The sequence below is a fragment of the Lynx canadensis genome, chromosome B3 (genome assembly GCF_007474595.2).
Source record: "Lynx canadensis isolate LIC74 chromosome B3, mLynCan4.pri.v2, whole genome shotgun sequence".
NCBI classification, from domain to species: Eukaryota; Metazoa; Chordata; class Mammalia; order Carnivora; family Felidae; genus Lynx; species Lynx canadensis.
This window is the reverse complement of record NC_044308.2, coordinates 76,400,238-76,414,148: the sequence shown is the minus strand read 5'-3', so window position 1 is coordinate 76,414,148 and position 13,911 is coordinate 76,400,238. Positions and strand designations below refer to the sequence as shown.

The 13,911-nt window shown below is 32.3% G+C and overlaps 1 protein-coding gene and 1 pseudogene across 1 annotated transcript in view; one reads left to right on the top strand and one right to left on the bottom strand.

Annotated features, from left to right (window-relative positions):
- Positions 1 to 13,911, top strand: part of NOVA1 (NOVA alternative splicing regulator 1) — a 152,006-nt gene that overhangs the window by 134,817 nt on the left and 3,278 nt on the right. The gene's annotated exons all lie outside the window — the stretch shown is intronic.
- On the bottom strand, positions 6,212 to 6,691 carry LOC115516051 (annotated as a pseudogene).

The following is a 13,911-nucleotide window of genomic DNA, read 5'->3' as shown; positions in this document are numbered from 1 at the left end:
GTCTTTCTGGACTACCTACTAGGTAAAGGTGTTTTATTTATTTCATCAACGTTTTTCTTGCAGTCATAGCTGTAGTAATTCTTACACCACAGCGTGTTCTCAAGACAGCACATTATACATGCATTTATATAACCAAAGCATTTAATGCTCTGTACTCTGGAATGTGTATTAGTCTTCTTGCTCTGTGTGTGTGTGCGCACGCGCACACGCACACGCACGTACAGTTCAATAGAATTTTTTGTAATCTTTCAAATAAAGCCATATAAAAGGGGTAGTTATCAAGTTTATTTTCAATATTTTACTTTTTAAAATGCTTAGAAATTGGAAGCATGTGAATGTCTTTGCATGTTCTTTCAGATAAGAGTAGTTTTGCCAGATTAGACAGTTTGACTCCTATTCACTATAGAATAAATAATTATTTCTCATTTTTGACTTTTCTAATTTATCTTTGATTAAGGAATATCCTAGGAGATAATAAGTTGATCATTTTCATCTTTTCTTCTAAACCTAATACCTTTATAATTCATTTTATTAAGTGTTTGGTTTAGCTATTGTTTTTTTCTTGTATTAGATGATACTATTTTTTTAAGATACTCTTTAAAAATATTTTGGAAAAGGAAATGCTCTATTTTATTAACTAACTGCAATTTGTTTTGAGCCAAGTAATAGAAGTTACAAAATTAATGTTTTTATTTATGATTTATTAAATATTAGAAGTGAACTACTTCAATCCATATTTAGGGAAAGAGCTTAGTTTTGTGACTAATAATACAGTTTGTTAAATTACAGGCATTCTTCTGTAGCCTTTTATGTTAATATTTGTTTATCTCCAGTGTTAATTAAGAATAATTTGTGAAATATTCATATTCTTAACGATAGTCACTTGTGATAGTAAATTATCAAACTTTACTAGTATGTTACTGAAATGAAAACACATATTATCTTTAAAAAAAAAAAGTACTGGCTTCAGAAAAATTGTTGGTAAAATCAAATATAAGCAGTGTTGTATTAGGATGATTAGTAAATATAAAATACCTGTAAGCACCTGTATTTGACTTCAAAGTAGCTTAAATCAGGTAAAAAATATTGCACATCAAGCTTTTCAACTAAATAATAACATTTAATTTTAATGGTAAAAATGGCTTAATCAAAAATTTGAAAAAACAAAATTAAAAGTCCAAATTATGCAAGTTTTTAAAATTCACCTATTTACAGAAGTTTAAGTGGAGACTGATTTTTCAAACATAGTTGAGATGTTTACTTCTGAAAATATCTAATTAGTTTGGTTATATCATAGCATATTAAATCAATCCATGAATAAACTCAGAATTTAAAGAATTTTTAAATTCTAACATTAACGTTCTGGTTTTCCTAGATAGGTATTTATTTTAATTACATGATTCTTATTTAAAACTATGACTTTAAGTTTCCTTATTTTAAAATTTAAAAGTATTTTCTAAGTCTCCTTTCTATCATTTCTCAACTACTTGTATAATATAAATTTAAATATTTAGTAGTCTTTATGATAGATGCTACCTGACTGTAAGCTTCATAAGAGGGAGATCTAATTCTTTTTATTGACTTCTATAAAATCCCCAACATCTGCACCAGTACCTGGCACACCATAGGCACTGAATAAATAATTGTGCAGTGAGTACCAAGAAATATATTAAAACTATTTTAAACATGTTGTTTATTCTACTTTTACATAATTTGTTTATTCAGCAGTTTAATTTGGAAGTAACTTTTTTATTTCCTTTTATTACACTGCTTTTAAAATATTAAAATAAGACAAAGTTTACCTGGTAGGGGGAAAAAATGTCACCTGAAATTCAGTCTCTGTTATTCCCTTCATTTCAGTTTTACCTGCATATAATTTTACACTACTTAATCCAAACTCTACGTACACATTTACATATATTTTAGAATTTTGTGTTGTTTTCCACATCATTTTATAATACCATGTAGTGCCTGTACACTGTTCTTTGTATATGATATTTTCCGTGTTCTGGGTTATTTTCCAGAAGGATCACAAAAGGAGAGATAGACACTAAGGCAAAGCTTATGTTCATTTTATAACTTAATGTATTCTCCATAGTGATTTCCAAGAGGTAATATATACTACTACACATTTTTTAAAGGAAAGAGATTAAGGGGTGCCTGAATGGCTCATTCGGTTGAGCATCCAACTTCAGCTCAGGTCATGAACTCACGGTTTGTGAGTTCAAGCTCCATGTCAGGCTCTATGTTGACCTCTCAGAGCCTGGAGTCTGCTTTAGATTCTGTGACTCCCTATCTCTCTGCCCCTCCCCGACTCGCTTGCACTCTCTCTCAAAAGTAAATAAACATTAAAATTAAAAAAAAAAAGATTAATAGTTAGACCATTACCTCATGTACATTTGGTTCACTTTTTTTTAAGTGATTAATTTTGCTGCTCTATTTTAAATATCTGATTGATTTTAGCAGTTTTTATTTTCTTATCAAAGTTCTTTACTGTTCACTATTTAATGAGTTTTTTCACTTTTACCTTCCCGTAAATTACCTTATCCATTTCTATTGCTTTAAATAACCTCAAATTTCCTATGATCACCAGACCTATAGCCAATCACCTACTTGCTGTCATCACTTAGATGTCTCATGAGGATTTCAAACTTAAAATTTCCAAAGTAGAATTCTTGATTCCCTCTATCCTTATCTTTCATACCTTTTCATCATCCACTTCTGTGAACACAACCCCTCCTTTAATGTTCATAGCTATTTTTCACTTTTTAAATTGACATTACAGCTTTTAAAATATTAAATTAAAAGCATTAGTTTTCATATTAAAAGCCCAAATATTTCAAGTACATTTTTTCACTAATTGGAATTAAGAATTCTGAACATATATCTTATTATGTAAACTCTAAAACAGTTTGTCTAAGAAGATATGGTTTAAAATAATAATAGTAATAATAATAATGATTTCTAAGAGGTTTTTGATAATTTGACATGTAGATGATGTTGACAAATGGGAGTTCAAGAAATTTAACCTCATTTTAGTAAAATATGGTTTAGTAAGCATTAAGAAGACAATACTGCAAGTTATTTTCATTTGTAAATAATAGGCTGCCCTAAAATAGTTTATTATTTACAACTTTTATGGTTTCTTTATAGTTGTTTGACTTCTGGAATTTTTCTTTTTTGACGTAATTATGTCTAGACCATTTAGCATCTCAATAGGAATCATTTAAAGTGCTTTTCTTTTCCTATAAAAAATGATTTTTCCTATTTTTCTTATACCTAAGTGTATCCCTGTCTGGAATGTGATGTGATGTGTCTTTAACATAGGCAGCAGTCATCAAAAGGAAAAGAAAAAAAAAAAACCAAACAAGCTAACTTTGAATAATGCTTCAAGGGGCAAAGTGAAAAAAATGTATGAAGTAAAAATATAGTTAAGTTAAACTTTATTTGCCTTTAGAAATTTCATGGGGATTATCATTCAGTTTTTGTCTTCTTCCAAGGGTACACACAAGAAAAGAGGTGTATTGTCTGTCATTCTCTCTCATATCTTATATCCGCAAGGGGAAATAGAGTATGGCTCTTTGAAAGAAGATATAAAATGAAGTATAAACTCTTAATTATTCTGAGGTAAAAATGTAATTACTTGAACCAAGGCAAAGAGGTAGGAGGTAATTGCACCAGTTATGAATTGTGATTATGACTCAGTAGAAGCTGTCATTTGAGTCATGTTGTTAATTGATCCAGTTCATCACATAATCAAGGAAATGCTAATATATTTGTATTCTGGACTTTTAGAACCAATCTGACTATATTTTGATGGCTAAGGAAGCCTAGCCACAAAACCTTAGTGGGTAAGGGGTAACAAACTATGAAGTATCATAGGAAAAACATAATATATATCAATGAACATTTAAGAAAAGGCATGTAGTGCATATTTAATCATTTAGTTCTTATAATGTTAGTGATTTTTTTCTCAAGTTTTTATTTAAATTTCAGTTGTTAACATACAGTGTAATATTAGTTTTAGGTATACAATATGGTGATTCATCACTTCCATACAGCTTGCTTATTACAGCAAGTACATGCCTTAATCCTCATCACCTGTTTCACCCAACGTCCCCTCTGGTAACCATCAGTTTGTTCTCTATAGTTAAGAGTCTGTTTCTTGGTTTGCCTCCCTATTTCTTTTTTTTTTCCCCTTTGCTTGTTTGTTTTATTTCTTAAATTCTGTATATGAGTGAAATCATATGGTATTTGTCCTTCTGACTTATTTTGCTTAGTGTAATACTAGCTCCATCCGTGTCATTGCAAATGGCAAGATTTCATTCTTTTTGATGGCTGAATACCTATACTACATCTTCCTTATCCATTCTTCAGTTGATGGACACTTGGGCTGTTTCCATAATTTGGCTATTGTAGATAATGTTGTTATGAACATAGAGGTGCATGTATCCCTTTGAATTAGTATTTTCGTATTCTTTGGGTAAATAGTAGTGCAATTGCTGGATTGTAGGGTAGTTCTATTTTTAACTTCTTGAGGAACCTCCATACTGTTTTCTACAGTGGCTGCACAAGTTTTCATTACCACCAACAGTGCAAAAGGATTCCCCTTTCTCCTCTTTCTCGCCAACATCTATTGTTTCTTGTGTTGTTGATTTTAACCACTCTGACCAGGTGTGAGGTTATCTTTCTTTTTTCTTAAGTTTATTCATTTATTTTGAGAGAGAGAGAAAGAGAGAGAGAGAGAGAGAGAGAGAGAGAGAGAGAGAGAGATCATGAGCGGGAGAGGGGCAGAGAGAGAGGGAGAGAGAGAATCCCAAGCAGACTGCACTGTCAGCAAAGAGCCTGACACAGGGCTCGATCTCAGGAACCTGAGATCATCACCTGAGCCAAAATCAAGAGTCAGATGCTTGACCAACTGAGCTACCCAGGAACCCTGAGGTGATATTTCATTGTAGTTTTGATTTGTATTTCCCTGATGATCAAAGATGTTGAGCATCTTTTCAGGTGTCTGTTGACCATCTGTGTTTTTTCTTTGGAAAATTGTCTGTTCATGTCTTCTGTCCATTTTTTTAAATTGGAATTTGTTTTTCAGGGTTGAGTTTTATGAGTTATTTATATATTTTGGATACTAACCTTTTATCAGTTTAGTATAACCAGGTTAGTATATTTGCCATTTGCAAATACCTTCTCCCATTCTGTAGTTTGCCTTACAGTTTTGTCAATTGTTCTCCTTACCATGCAGAAGCTTTTTATTTTGATGAGGTCCCAGTAGTTTATTTTGGTTTTGTTTCCCTTGCCTCCAGAGACATACCTAGAAAGAAAGTGCTACAGCCAATGTCAGAGAACACAGTGCCTGTGTTCTTCTGTATGATTTACATGGTTTCTTACCTGACATTTAGGTCATTAATCCATTTTTAACATAAAATGTAAAAAAGTGGTTTTTTACTTAACTGAAAAAAGTGGTCCAGTTTTTTTTGCATGTTGATGTCCACTTTTTGCAACACCATTTGTATAAAGTACCAAAACTGAAACAGGAAGAAATAGAAAACTTGAATAGACCAATAACCAGCAAAGAAATTGAATAAGTATAATAAAAAAATAAATAAACAAGAACCTCCCAACAAACAGAAATCCAAGGCCAGATGGCTTCACAGGCATAGTCTACCAAGCATTTAAAGAAGAGTTAATACCTGTTCTTAAACTATTCTAAAAATAGAAAAGGAAGAAAAACTTCCACATTCATTCTATGAAGCCAGCATTACTCTGATACCAAAACCAGATAAAAACTCCACTAAAAAAGAAAACTACAATCCCATATCTCTGATGAACATAGATGAAAAATCCTCCACAAAATACTAGCAAACCAAATCCAACAATACATTAAAAAATCATTTAACTGCAATCAAGTGAGATTTATTCCTGGGATGTAAGTGTGGTTCAATATTTGCAAATCAATCAATGTGATACACCACATTAATAAAAGAAAGGGTAAGAACCATATGATCATTTCATCAGATGCAGAAAAAGCATTTGACACAGTACAACATCCATTCATAATGTTAGTAACCATAAATCTATGAGAGTTACTGATTTCAGTAATTTTGTAAGATTAAAACATCTGTGCATTTATCTTTTTGTGTATTTTAGTATGTTTGCCATATAATCTTTGAATATTTTTTTAGTCTTGAGGTATTTTTTTTTACACATATCATCCCATGAATTGACAGGGAATGGGTTCCAGCAGCTCAGGCTCCTTTCCATTGGTTCTCAAAAAGTGTGATTCTCTGGGTGAGACAGGCTGGCACTTCAGGTGAACCCAAGTACCTTTCTCTTTGACTACCTTCTTTTTCTTACCATTTTTCTTCACACTCTTCAGGAAGCTATCTCAGCTCTTTGAGTGGTTTATATGCTCAATATGTACATTAATTCTCTTGGCAAGGATCTTGCCCTTGTTTGTGCACAACAGTGCCAACAGTACTGTTGTAACATTGTAGACTCTTCCAGTTTTGCCATGGTAACATTTGTGGGGAATTCCTTTTAGAACAGTGCCCATTCCCTTGATGTCCATAATGTCACCTTTCTTGTAGATTCACATGTATGTGGCCAAAGGAACAATTCCATGTTTTCTAAAAGTTCTAGAGAACACATAACAGGCACTTCTCCTCTTTCCCTTTGTGTTGATCATTTTGGTGAATTACTAATATATGATGGTTCCAGTTGAAAGGATCATCTTTGAATTTTGGATTTTAGAGGTGGTAAAGTTATTCTTGTTTTAAGAACCGGATGTCTTATTTTTACACACTCACATACACACATACACACAATTGCATGGCCATGATGGAATCTTTTAAATAGTTTATTATTTGGTTCTTATTAATCTATATTTTACTTTTTGGTTTTATCTTTTAAACAGTTATCCAACTGATCATGTCAATTAAGTGCAAATAATAAATCCAAAACTAAATAAGATAATGGCTTTCTGAAAATATAATTTTGTGAGAGAGATAAATATCTGTTGCATGCTAATATAAGCCAGCATAGAATAAGTAACATAATAAGAAATACAGAGAAGTATTTGACACTTCTTTAGAGAACCAGGATTGAGTTTACAAGCGCTATTGCATTTGAACTGCTCTTACAGGACATATAAGATTTAAGGAGGCAAAAATATGCATTCTCAAGTAAAGAACAGTGTGGGAATATAGGTATATAACATTTCAGTCAGTTGGGACAAATGAATAAACAATAAGCAAAGACATGGAAAAACAATGAATATAGAGTATATCCAAGAATTAGAAGGTAAAGTTTGGATTCAGCATAGCATACCAGTCTTAAAAGAAGCATTTCAGAGAGAAAAAAAATCAATAGTACATAACAGGATGTAGACATCTAGGGAGCAAGAAAAGGCACAGATGGCTCCTGGGTTTCAAACCTGGTGTTGGTAGTGGTGGGGAAAAAGAGGGTGAAGATATCTAAGAAAAGACAGCATGGCATTTACAGTGATACTATGCATGTTTATGAAAACTGTATTGCCTTTGATTTGATTATCAAAAGTGGGAAGATAAAACAGACTACTAGAAAGTTAGAAGAGTTGCTTTTTTTTTTATTTCAATATTTTGTATTCATGTAGCAGTCCTGTACATATTTTGTCAAATCCACACTTTTCAGAAGGCAGTTATTAATCAGTATAAAATCTATAATCAAAGGAAAAGATGTTTTCAATTTACTTTAGTCAGCAATTCAAGATAGATCCCCAAATAACACATGCATCTTCATTGAACACTACTAAATGCTGCCTCAGCAGCCAAAGGTGTACATTACGGAAATGAAAGAGATTTATTCTTTTAGATCATGTAGGGTATATCTTGGTAATGTCTTGATTTTTAAAGCATCAAGACATACAACAAAATGTACTATTTCTTTTAGATAGGCAAATAATATATGATATAGTAAGAGTGTAAAAGTTTCTAATATACCAGTTGGCTTGTTCTAAATTATAGAAAACCAACTCAAAGTGGCTTAAAAAAGGGAATTACATTGATCTGGGCAGGCTTTAGACATGGTTAGATTCAGATGCCAGAATGCTGTCAGAAATTTTCTCTCTCCATTTCTGGAGTTTCCTTTTATCTCGGTTAACTTTATTTTTCAGTCAGGTTTTTTCTCTTTCCATATGGTGGCAAGATACTACTGTCAGGCTTATGCTCTGCTAGATTAGAAATACAACTATCTCTGTCCCATCAGTTTTACCAGATTCTCAGGTTAACTCTTACTGGGCCATCCTGGATCATGTTCTTAATCCCAAATCAGTACCTGCCAGGGGTGTGGGAATTTTGATGTGTCAGGCTTTGTGTTTCCACTGCTAGAGCATTGGAAAGTTGTCAGCCTTACCTGAAGCACATGTGCTAAGAATGAGAAAGGGTGCCTCCAAAAGAAAACTGGGGTCTGTTGCCAGAAGAAGGAAGATCAGATGTTGGATGGATGAGTGAGTGAATGAACGAATGAATGAATGAAAAGTATCCACTATTGATAGTCATTGCTTTACCAATGTAAGTCCATGCATATGTGCTATATAATATGGCAGCCCTAAATAAAATAGTATATACTATTCATTGAGATATCTTAAATTATAATGGACCTTGTTTTGCATGTATATTAAGGTATGGCTTTATGAAATAGGTAATTTTCCTGCCGTGATGATGAAATGTGACTACAGACACTCTCATTGTTTTATAAAACCATGATGAGTTACAGGTCTTATTTAGCAAAGGGGTAAATTTGTTTAATACTTATTTTTAATCAGAAACATATCAATATTAAAACCTACCCATTTAGTGGTTTTGATACTGGATTCCAATAGAGGTTCTTCTTTGGCTGCACATAGAGAAATAGTCACTTAATTACTTTTTTTTTCCCCTGAAAAGCAGTTGATGCTAGTAAAATTAGTATAATTATATTGTTAATCTTATCTCATGTTTATTTGATAATACATAATTATAAGTCTAGGAATAGGGAAAATTTAAGTAAAGATTTTTTTCTTTAAAAACAATACTTAAGCACACGATTACTATTCACATAGGTTTAGGTTCGAATGGGAGCTCTCCAACACAGAGATAACAGAGAGCAACCTTATGGGAATGTCTGATAATAGAGAATAGGATTCTTTTTTTTTAATATGAAATTTATTGTCAAATTGGTTTCCATACAACACCCAGTGCTCATCCCAACAGATGCCCTCCTCAATACCCATCACCCACCATCCCCTCCCTCCCACCCCCCATCAACCCTCAGTTTGTTCTCAGTTTTTAAGTCTCTTATGTTTTGGCTCCCTCCCTCTCTAACCTTTTTTTTTTTTTCCTTCGCCTCCCCCATGGTCTTCTGTTAAGTTTCTCAGGATCCACATAAGAGTGAAAACATATGGTATCTGTCTTTCTCTGTATGACTTATTTCACTTGGCATAACACTCTCCCGTTCCATCCACATTGCTACAAAAGGCCATATTTCATTCTTTCTCATTGCCATGTAGTATTCCATTGTATATATAAACCACAATGTCTTTATCCATTAATCAGTTGATGGACATTTAGGCTCTTTCCATAATTTGGCTATTGTTGAAAGTGCTGCTATAAACATTAGGGTACAAGGGCCCCTATGCATCAGCACTCCTGTATCCCTTGGGTAAATTCCTAGCAGTGCAATTTCTGGGTCATAGGGTAGATCTGAGAATAGGATTCTTATAGTACAAAAAATGTGAAAGACATTTAGATAAATATAATCACTGTCTCTCAGAGGTTTTCTTACTTACTCCTTCTCCTTCCAGTTAGGCTTTGTGTCTACTTTGTACTCTTCATGCCCTTATATACCAGCACTTTTAAGACTTCACTGCACTGTTGCATTTACACATCTTTTTTCTACAACTAATCTATAATTTCCTTACAGGTAGGAGCACTGTCATATATATCCTTTATCTCTAACTCCCAACACAGGACCTGGGCCACTCAGTATTCCATAAAAGATTGAATTGATGGTAGCAAGTCTAGAGTATAGTTCTGAAAACTGATTTATAACTGACAACATTATGTCTGATTTAGTTGGTATATGTTACACCAAATGACTTGTGTGCTGTCTAGGACCCAGCTTTATTATTATTATTGTTATTCTCAATTCTTTAGAAATAAGTATAGAGGGCCATCTCGGTGGCTCAGTAGGTTCAGCATTCGACCTTGGCTCAGGTCGTGATCTCGCAGTTCGTGAGTTTGAGCCACCATCAGGCTCTGTGCTGACAGCTCAGAGCCTGGATCCTGCTTTGGATTCTGTGTCTCCCTCTCTCTCTGCTCCTCTCCCACTCGTGCCCTATCTCTCTCTCTCTCTAAAAAGTAAACATTAAAAAAAAAGATTTAGAGATAAGTATGCATATACATATGTGAGTCAGTATTGCAAATGCTATCAATGCACAGACTTTTTCATTGGTAAATGCTATATTCCTATATCTAAGAAATAAACAAGTAGACCATCTTACATAATTTTCCACCCTCCTTTTCTCTTCCCTACCCTACCAAGTATTCAGTAGCCTGCTATCTCCAGCCTTCCACATTAGTGCCTCACTTCTTGGCTCTGGCCTGACACATAAAATGGCACTAGAACATTACTTTTCTGAGACACTATGCAAATGGATTCATTTTTCTTTTTGTCTCAACTTCTCACTTTCAGAGTGTGTTTCTTGTTAGTGTCCATATTAAGTGTGCAAATAGATACATACATATTTTTTAATTCTTCAAGAAAAAAAGTATAAATCTGAGAGGTTTTTTTTTTAAAGGTTCCACATCTTTTAAAAATTTTATGTATGTATGTATGTGTGTATGTATTTTATTTATTTATTTTGAGAGAAAGAGAGAGCATATAGGGGAGGGGCAGAGGGAGACAGGGACAGAGAGAGAAAGAATCCCAAGCAGACTCTGCACTGTCAGCGCAGAGCCCCAGGTGGGGCTCAAACTCATGAACCATGAGATCATGATCTGAGCCAAAACCAAGAGTCAGACGTTTAACTGACTGAGTCACTCAGGAGCCCCATGAGAGCTTTTTCATTTTCTTGGGTCAAAAACAAAAGTTGGGTGACATGTTCCTTTGGCTAGGCTATTCAGTATTTATATTTTTTTATTTGGAATTTAATAATTTTTTATATTTATATTTTCCTTAATTTTTTAATTTAATTTCTAAGATCAGTAATCTTATGTAGAATTATTACTATCTAAAATTAAGGACTGCTACTACTAATATTAATATGCAATCATTAATACTTTCTCTTAAATCATAACACACCCTTATTAAGTTATATGTGGACAGATGTAAGTTCTACCAACAAAATTTGGGGACCACATCACTATTTGATAAAATAGCAATTATGGCTGACAGTATTTTATATAAGATAATTTCAAATAGTTAAAACTAAAATCCAGGGAATAGTACTTATTACATAAAGATGACTTTATTTGTGTGTGTGTCTAATTTGTATTAGAAGGATATCTTTAATATAAAGATAGATGGGATGGTGTCATTTTTCAGTTTACAAAGAGACAGATATTTTGCAAGATGTTTACTTTTATGAAAAGTTTACACACCATTTCTGAACTATGCGTTATTTCAGCATCTTTGAATATTGAAAAGAAAGAAAAATGACTAATGGGACAAATAAAAGAAAGGACAGACTAATGTGCAATAATGAAAGTACTTTGCACACATCTGCAAGTTCTTTTGGAAGAATAGAACAGTAAATATAGTAGAAGACTGGTGGACTGGTGTGCAGTGTAGTAGAAATTAGTATTACCTTTCCACATCTCATAGAAGCATAAGGTGATTTTAAGATATTTTAAATTTATATATTTCATTACTTTATATTGACAGTGTGTAGAACAGTTCCCATAGTTAAACTTTCATGTGCTCGTCTCTTCTTGGGTTATAATCATGCAGGTAATTACTATGCTGGGCAAAACAAAAGTGATATTAGAATTTAAACTAATTGAAGAACAGCTCTTTTGAAAGTTTTGGTTAATTAATATATTTTTCTTTGCAAAAATTGTGTTAAAACATAAAAATAATGTTAAAACACTACATTTTGCCAGTATATAAATATTTTCAACTGTATAAAAAATGTTCTGATTTTGAAAAGAAGTACTTATTTGTAAAATATCATATTTAACATTCACATATTTAAACCCTTAAAAGTACATTTTCTCAATACTTCATGTGCACAGTAAAATAGAAGGATGATTCTAATTCATCTTTATAATTAATATAAGGGGTAATCATGGTTTAACTTTCTAATTATAATACTAACATACTATATAGCATTTCAAACATATGTTTCTATAAAAAAGGTCTGTGAACAAAATTAACAAATTAACATGTTTTAAAAAATTATTTCTCTGTCTACCTCTTGAAATCCGATGCACTTAATCGGGGATATGAAGGATATATTTGATATTTCTAAAAAATGTTTCTAGACAGTTTAGGTTGTTTCCATTTAAAATGAAATTATTTTATACACAAAGTGGAATGAAACAACATCCTGTTCCTATCAATTATAGGTGTGGAAAAGAAAAGTTGTGCGTGAATGTACATGCGTGTTAATACATGTAAACATATTTATGAGATGACCCAGTCTGGAATTCGAATTTATACTTTCACTGCCTGCTACCTTCAAGAGCAAAATTGCATGGCTGTTATTTCTTTAAAATATTTGTCTTAAAGAGAGCATGGCAATACTTGCTAAAAACTAGCTGGTGAAATATTTCATAGAATATCTCAACTAATTCCTGTTCATTTTTCAATAAATTATTTCAACCTGCCCATTTTAATATCTAGAACGGGGAAGGTGGTTCTTTTAGCGCTTTGTCAGCGACACAGCACTCACAGTCTCTGACCTACCCAAGGAGTCATAAAACAACACCATGGGGATCTTTGTGCCACCAAAATAAAAATTTTAATATTTATATTTTAATTTCAGGTGTTATGATAACTACCCTACTGATTTTATACTTTCTATAATAGTATTTGATTGTACTTAAATAAATCAAACTAGGCTGGGTTTCGTGGGTGGATGTTTCAATACAAATTAGCTAAAATGCCTGTACTTCATATGGTCACATTGGATCATTGTAAGTATTCATGTGACTCCAGTAATTTTTCAGTCACCTTTGATAATATGGTTGTAAGCCCTATTTTTTAAAATGTAGCTATTACTGCCAGAAAGAAAAGTATCTAACTAAAATAGTCATTTTACAAATTTAAGTAGAACAGCCAGGGAATATTCTCAAATAGCCTTCAAGACCTACCTCAAAGTGACTGAAATTTTTCATATTAATTATTTAGAAATATTTGTTATTTTTGTAGTTATATGTTGTGTGTCAGTTTAGATGAAAAATCAAAATACTACTAGTAATTATTGATTTCAGAAAATATTAGTCACGAAACAAGTAAATTTTGAATAACACAAAAATTACTAGGTGATAAGGAACATGAAATTAATTTTTTGAATGGACTCAAGCTAGAACTTTACTACTTTTATCTTTACTAACTTTGCATCATAATCCTGCACTCTTTGTTTTTATATGTTTTAGACCAAAGGTATTCTTAAAGCTACAATAGGTGAAGAATATCCACATTATTTTTATTTTGAAGCTATATAAAAATGTTGCCATTGATGTATAGTTATGATACCCTCTTTTTAAAGCATACTAATTTCTTATAAGTTGTACTGCAAAATGCAACAAATCTCAAGGAAAATTCTGTTTAATAATTTTAAACTGAACATTGCATTTTCTTTTAAAAATTCTGATTTTACAAGATAAGTGTATTAAAATGTGATAAAAGTCACTTTAGAAGTTGTGCTATTTCTGTCTTTCATAAATTATG